Below are 7,347 nucleotides of genomic sequence, written 5' to 3'. Positions count from 1 at the left end.
CAGTGCTCTACAAAGATCTTATAGCAGAGCTTTGCTATAAGATCTTTGGTGCTCTACTCCCCCCCCCCCCCCCCCCCCCCGCCGCTTGCCCTGTACCCTGCCTGCATAACAGGCTGGTGAAGGAAGCGATGTGTGAGTGTGTGTCCAGTCGCCTGAAAAAAAAAATTCTAATGATAAGTGGGACAGGCTCATTAGAATTTCATTTTTTCGTTTCTCGGTACATTTGAAAATTAAACATGCTTTACTCTTGATATAAAAAGACAATAGACTGTAAGATAAGGAAAGAAGAGTGGTGAAATGGCACTATTAATTTTTTCATACCATTGGGTTGTAAGCTACCCAAGTGGAATTTGTGGTGCTGGTCCTCCAAAATGTATGTGGCCTCACTCTGGCAAAGGATGGGGAAACAAAGAACTGCAGATGCTTAAGAAGGAACTGCAGATGCTGGAGAATTGAAGGTACACAAAAAAGCTGGAGAAACTCAGCGGGTGCAGCAGCATCTATGGAGCGAAGGAAATGGGCAACGTTTCGGACCGAAACCCTTCTTCAGATGCTTAACATGCTTGTTAATAGATGATGGTTTGTGGTCAGTAGTTAAACCGGTTAGCATCTGGGAAACCCAGCAAGTTTAGTAGCAATGTTACAAAATTTTGAGATTTTAAAAATCAAGTCTTTAATTTATCCCATCAGATATAGCATAAAAATAAGTTTAATTTGACACCTAATTCACTTTCATATCTTCAGTATTAAAAAAGTTATGGCCATTTTCATACTCGGAAATTGGCATCTTGTTCCCTATTGCTTTTTCATTGACTTAACACAAAAGCTGTGATCGAGAACATTTAAAGGCCGATAACTTTCTTAAAATTTAAGAAAACTGAAATAAATTTTCAGTTATTATAGATTGAAGCATTCTGAAACAAATATGAAACAATCTTACTTAGATGACTTGAAGTTAAAGCATATAATTAGTTAGTTACCTAATTGTAGCTAATTACAAAATTCAATTACTAGATCTAAACATCTATCCATTTCTTAAGAATCGATTAACATTTTTAAATAGCCTAAGTGTCCAAATAACATTCACACAATAATTCAGAATATAACATAATTTTTAAATCTCATTGTCATGGGTTTATAGGCCAAATGGAAGGAATTTAATGTTTAATACCTGTAAATTAATGGCCATTTAAATCAGCTTGCGAGTGGGTTTTACTGGAACGCACCATTTAGATCGTTCAGATGTGGTGAATTTATACCCCCATATCTGCAGCAAATACACTGCCGGTTCTTTGGGGGGGAAATCACCGTTTCGCAACATAAAATGTGAATTAAATACATCTTAAGCAACACTTTTATACATAAAAATAAACTACTTTCTTTTACCTGGTCCTGCATAAAATCCGTCCCAGTTGTCAGCATTGACGGCTTCAGAAGTTGCTTTTAAAATGACTCCAGCGATTAACTTGTCGGGTGAATTTTTTTTTTAAAAACACACAGAACGGCCGTAGGAAAGATTCTTTAGCAAAAACTTGCACTCCAACAAATATAATTCAGGACCAGGTCGGGAAAAAACCCCGTTTTAACCCCGTCCCCCCTCAAACGCGCCAAAATCGCGCACACGGCCAGTGGCAGAATTACAGCGCCGCTGAAGGTAAGTTTTGTAACATACCTAAGTTTAGGTGAACCAGGTGTAAGCAAAGATTCGATAGCTCTGCTATAAGATCTTTGGGTGTAAGTGTTCAGCAAGACGGTTGCGAGTGTATAGGGGGGGTTGCACGTAAGGTCACTGGGTCATAGGGCCTGACGCACGGAGCCGCTCAATCCATCTGGAGGATATCCGTCACTTCCGGTATATGTTATTAATGCAAGAAAAGCGTACTTTCCTACCTGTTAAAAACCTCCAAAATGTTGAATTTTTACGCTGAAAAAAATTGTGGAAGTCGTGGTAAGTGTGAGAGACATGTACCCAACTTTAGAATTCCAAAAGTGAAACGAAATGAAGGTAAAGAGAAGCAGAGCTGAAGGGACAACAGCAGCTAAAGTGCTTGGTAAACATTGGTCGTGCAGATATCGTAATTGAAAACATTGGGAATTATCGCAATACAGGTCTGGCAGAGCATCACAAGACAAGACAACCAGCAACTGGTGATGTCCATGAATTGCAGACTTCAAGCAGTCATTGCATGCAAAGGATATGCAACAAAATACTAAACATGACTACTTTCATTTACATGACTTTACTATGTCCCAAACTCTATGGTGCTCTGAAATGGGGGGACTATATATACATTGCTGCAATTTCTACATGGTGAAACCAAAATGTATAAAAATGGCCTCTATTAAAATCTGACAATGTGTAATTTAACCACATGTGATGTTTTCTATTACAAATCTCAAATTGTGGAGTACAGAGGCAAATAAATAGATGATGGGTCTTTGTCCAAACATTATGGATAGGCTCTTGAATGGACCCCTCGTATACTAAGGAGCTTTCGTATACTAAGAATATAATCCTAATCTTCCAAACGACTTCTTTGTGGTCCTTTTTTGCAGCACATTTGTTCTCTGTGCTTTTTCTGTAGCTGTAACACTACATTTTGCACTCTTTTTCCTTTCTCTTTTTGCACTATCTTTGTACTCATGTATAACAGGATTGCACTCATGATTTGATCTGTCCGGATAGCTCACAACAACATTTTTCACTGTATCTTAATACATGTGACAATAATAAACCAATACATGCATGCATGCAGATATGCATGTATGACTAGAGGATTGTAGTATTGGTAAGAAGCGACAGAATAAATGCTGCTAAGTCTATGAGGATGGCATTAACATTTTTTTAAACAATCTTATAAATGAATTTGTTTTTCAGTTTGGTAAAATATATTCTGAAAAAAAGTTTGCTTTAATTTTATTCCATTATTTTATTAGCCATCAATTTATTTCTATACTAGTACTATAAACGTAACACAAACCAGTTGCAGTAATTGGAAGATTTCATGTGAATTTGCTAATAGCTCATCAGTTACTAACCTCAAACCATCACAGTTCCTACCATCTTCTTTCCGGAGATTTGTTTCATCGTGTCTGGCTACTTATTTATTATATTGATGCTAAACTCTAATATCTCCAGATCAATTTAATACATTAAATTCTCTTCAAGGCCTTTGATATTATCAAAATTAACCTTGAAGGAATAACCTCCCTGAGCAAAATGATTAGTCGCTTAAATTTTTTAAATATCAACCGTCTTCAACAAAAGTCTAATGGTATATTTCCAAACCATGTTGGTCATTAGCTTTGAAATTCATAAATTTTCCATTACAGGAAGTTGAATCCATAGTTAATGTATGAAGACATAGAATCTTAAAGACATAGTCATACAATATGGAAACATGGCCTTCGGCCCAACTCGTTCACATTGATTAATGGAAAGATAGAGACTGCAACACTGGGATAACTTGCTGACGAATCAGTTAGCCTAGTGGACAGATGGGGTGATGTAATAGTAGTAATGGCAATGATAGTGGAGCAAGTGTGAAGAGGGAGATGGATTGCAACCTGAAGTATTGGAACTTCTCGGAAATTGCATTCCACGTAGTCATGTTTGGGTTGGGTCTCGGTTCAGCCGCCAGTGAGAGGAAGAAATTTGGAGTGATTTAGGCTGGGGACCTGTGGCCGATCTGCAGTAAAATGAATGGTAATATAAAGGAATTGATACTTGCAAAATGATCCAATAATTATACTCCATAAGACTGTCTATTTTAAGCACATCAGAAGAATCCAAAAAGAATTTTAAAGGAACCAGCAGCTGGATATTAAAAACCTATCCTCGACTTATGAATGTGTCTTTTTTTATAGACATTTGTAAATTGGAAAATAGACAAAATGACTCTACTGTGACCACCCCCCTACAGTACTATAATGAATGGCATTGATAAGGGCCAGTTAGCATGAAAATTGCTCATTGGCTGGTTTTAATGGGCCTGAAGTATCAGTGGCTGTCACATAATATCATTGCCCAAGTATCAATAGAAGAAATGGCTTATCATTTGCCCAAGCAACTTTGTTAAGTAGCCCCAGTGGATTGAGCAGTATCTGCAGCAGAAAGGGAATTGTTGAGGTTTTGGGATGAAAATCTGCATTAGAAATAAGCATGCAGAGGGAAGATAGCCGATATAAAGAGGAGAGTGGGAGTGGTGCGTTAGGGAACGATGGGAATGGGTGGACTGAGGAGAGGTGAAGGATGATGAGCAGATGAAATCTGGTACGGAAGGGGGTGGGATGATTTTGGAAGACAGGCAGGTGGACGATAAATCGAGGCAAAGAACAATAAAGGCAGATGGAACCTGGGAAGGCGAGGATGAAGATGGAGACATTGACTGGAAGATGTTAGGCAGGGTGTTACCAGGGAGCTATCAAGGGAGAAGGGTAAGGTAGATAGAACCTGAACCAAATGGAGAGGGGATGGAACCTGGAGTAGGAAGAGGGTGTGGAAGGAAAAGGTTGATGGGGAGCTGGAGAATGTGGGGAAGTGGGAGGATGGGGAGAGAATTGGATGTAAATAGGGCAGGAAAGCTGAAGAAGGGTCCTGAGCTGAAATATTACCTTTCAATATCCTCTAGGGATGCTGTCTAATCTCCTGAGTCACTCCAGCATTTTGTGTTCTACGATGGATAGGTAGGTGTGGGAATGAGTTGGGTTGGCCATTGCGATAGAGTACAAATCTGGTCTGTAAATCTGAGTTTGGTCTCGCTGATGTTGGGGAAGGGACAGCAGGAGCGCCAAATGTTTTAGATTAGGTTGGAGGAGGTGCTTTGCCTCACCTGGACGGTTTGTTGGGGTCTCTGGATGAGTGAGGAGGTGTCAGAAGAAGTGTTGCACCTCTTACAGTTGCTGGAGAAAGCACTTGAGGTCAAGGAGGGGTGGGTAGTGAGTGAACAATGGTATTGGAAATGATCAAGGATGATGTGCTGGAAGTTGAGGCTAATGGTGTGAAAGGTGAGGCCGAACGGAACTCTACCTCTGTTATGTTTGGAGGGAAATGGGGTGAGAGAAGAAGTTCAGGAAACGAAGGAATTGCAAGATGGAGCTCCATTAATCACAGTAGAAGGGAAGCCATGTTTACTGTAAAGGAAGGCATTCCAGATGTCATGGGTGGAAGGCCTCATCTTGAGAGTAAATGGAGTGGAGACAGAAAAACTAATTTAAAGGGATCTCACCACCGCCCCTCTCCTCAGTATACTCGCTATCTTCCATTTAATCTCTTAGTCCTGATGCAGGGTTCAACCAGAAACATTAACAATCCCTTTTGTCACGCAGATGCCACTTGATTTGCTGGGTACCTTAGCAGATTGTTTGTCACTCAGGTTCCCAGCATCTGCAGTTTCTTGTGCCTTTATTAAGTAGCCTCCCTCCTGCTGTGAACTGGAAACACGTTTAAGAGACAATAGTGACTGATTGCTGCAGGAAGGTTGCATGTAAATAGGAATTATTTCAAAACTAGTTCTCATTTGAATTTAATATTTATGGGATTTTGTTTGTATGCTATAAACTGGGAGTTCATAATCCTGAGAGGACCTATAAGGAAGAATAAAATTGATTATGAGGGGAAATTGGCAATTAGTATCAAACACAAAAAACTGGTCTACACTCATAATACTTTGACCACTTTCCTCACTATCCACGACTCTGCCAATTTATACGTTGTGTGCAAATCCTCTAACCAGCCCACCAACATTTTTATCTAAACCATTTATATACATCACAAAGAACGAAGGTCCCAGCATTGATCCTTATCTTTGGTCACAGACCTCCAGATAATACCCCTAAATCACTACCCTCAGTGTTCTGTAGCCAAGCCAAATTTGAATCCACGGGCTCTGTGTACCTACATTTTCTAGATCAGACGACCATGAAGGACTTTGTCAGAAGCTTTCCCAAAGTCTTTATATACAACATCCACTATCCTACCCTCAACCATAATCACCAGCACCTCAAATCATTAATTCAAATTTGTAAGACCTAGATTCCCCTGCATAGAGCCATGATGACATGCCATAATAAGTATGTTTTAACAGATATGAGCAGAGCCTGTCACTAAGAATCTCGAATAATTTCGCTACAACTGATGTAAGGTTCACTGGCCCATAATTTCCTGGTTTGTCTCTACTGTTCCTATTATACTGGGAATTACATTGACTGTACCAGTCCTCTGAGACCCCCCACCCCCCCCATGGCAGAAGAGAACCCAAAAATCTCTGTCAAGACTCAAACAATCTACACCTGCACCTATCAATAATTTGTCTTAGGCCTTCAGGCCTTGATGACTTAACTATCTTGATCCTCTTGAAGAGACCCAACACGTTATTGACATCAACATGCCCTCGAATAACAGTGTACCACTTCCTGATCTTACTATCCTCAATGTCCTTTCCCTTCTCCTCCAAGCATAATTTCCCTTAAGCAGTACCCTCCTCTCCATTTATCCTCTTGTTTGTAATGCATATATAAAATACCTTGAGTTTCCAAAGAAAACAAATGGACTAATTTGAAATAGTACGAAAAATATTCGTCCCCCGTCAATGTGGGACAAGATGTTTGTAAAACTAATGGTAATAAAGGCAAGCAAATAGTCAGGAAGTGATGGTCTGCACACAGATATTTTAAAGGACATGTGTGTGTAGACTTCACAGAATTCTTCCTGTCTAACCTTGTGGGATTTCTATGGATGTTAGTTTCCACATCCCAAAGGTATGTGGTTTGGCAGGTTAATTTTCCACCGTAAACAGCCATTTGTACATAAGGAAGTAGCAGAATCTGGAGTGAGTTGATAAAAATGTGGGGAGAAAAAACAATGAGATTTATGAAGAATTAGTGTATCAGTGGTTGATGGTTGTTATGGACCTGGTGTGCTGAAGGGCTTGTTTCTGTGCTGTATATCTCTATGACTTTTTGGCTGCAGACATAATGGAGTCATTGGTGAAAGTTTATCAAAACTCAGTATCGGATATTAGTGGATGGGAAATATGACTTCCTTGTTGGAGAAGAAAGGAAGATAATAATAATAATAATAATAATTTTATTTATAGAGCACTTTAAAAACAAGCATAGCTGCAACAAAGTGCTGTACATCACTAATCATTGACAAAAAAATTTAATACACACCAATAGTAACAATCAAAAGAAATAGTAGGAGAAGATATGTAAAATAAAGAAACATCAAAAACAATAAAAACAGAAGCAAAGTCTCACGCATGGTCAAAAGCCAGGGAGTACAAATGCGTTTTAACACTGGATTTGAAGATGGACAGTGAGGGGGCCTGTCTGATGTTCATTGTC

Source organism: Leucoraja erinacea, chromosome 19, assembly GCF_028641065.1.
Source record: "Leucoraja erinacea ecotype New England chromosome 19, Leri_hhj_1, whole genome shotgun sequence".
In the NCBI taxonomy this organism is placed as follows: Eukaryota; Metazoa; Chordata; class Chondrichthyes; order Rajiformes; family Rajidae; genus Leucoraja; species Leucoraja erinaceus.
The sequence above is the reverse complement of the archived record's forward strand: the minus strand, read 5'-3'. Positions refer to the sequence as shown.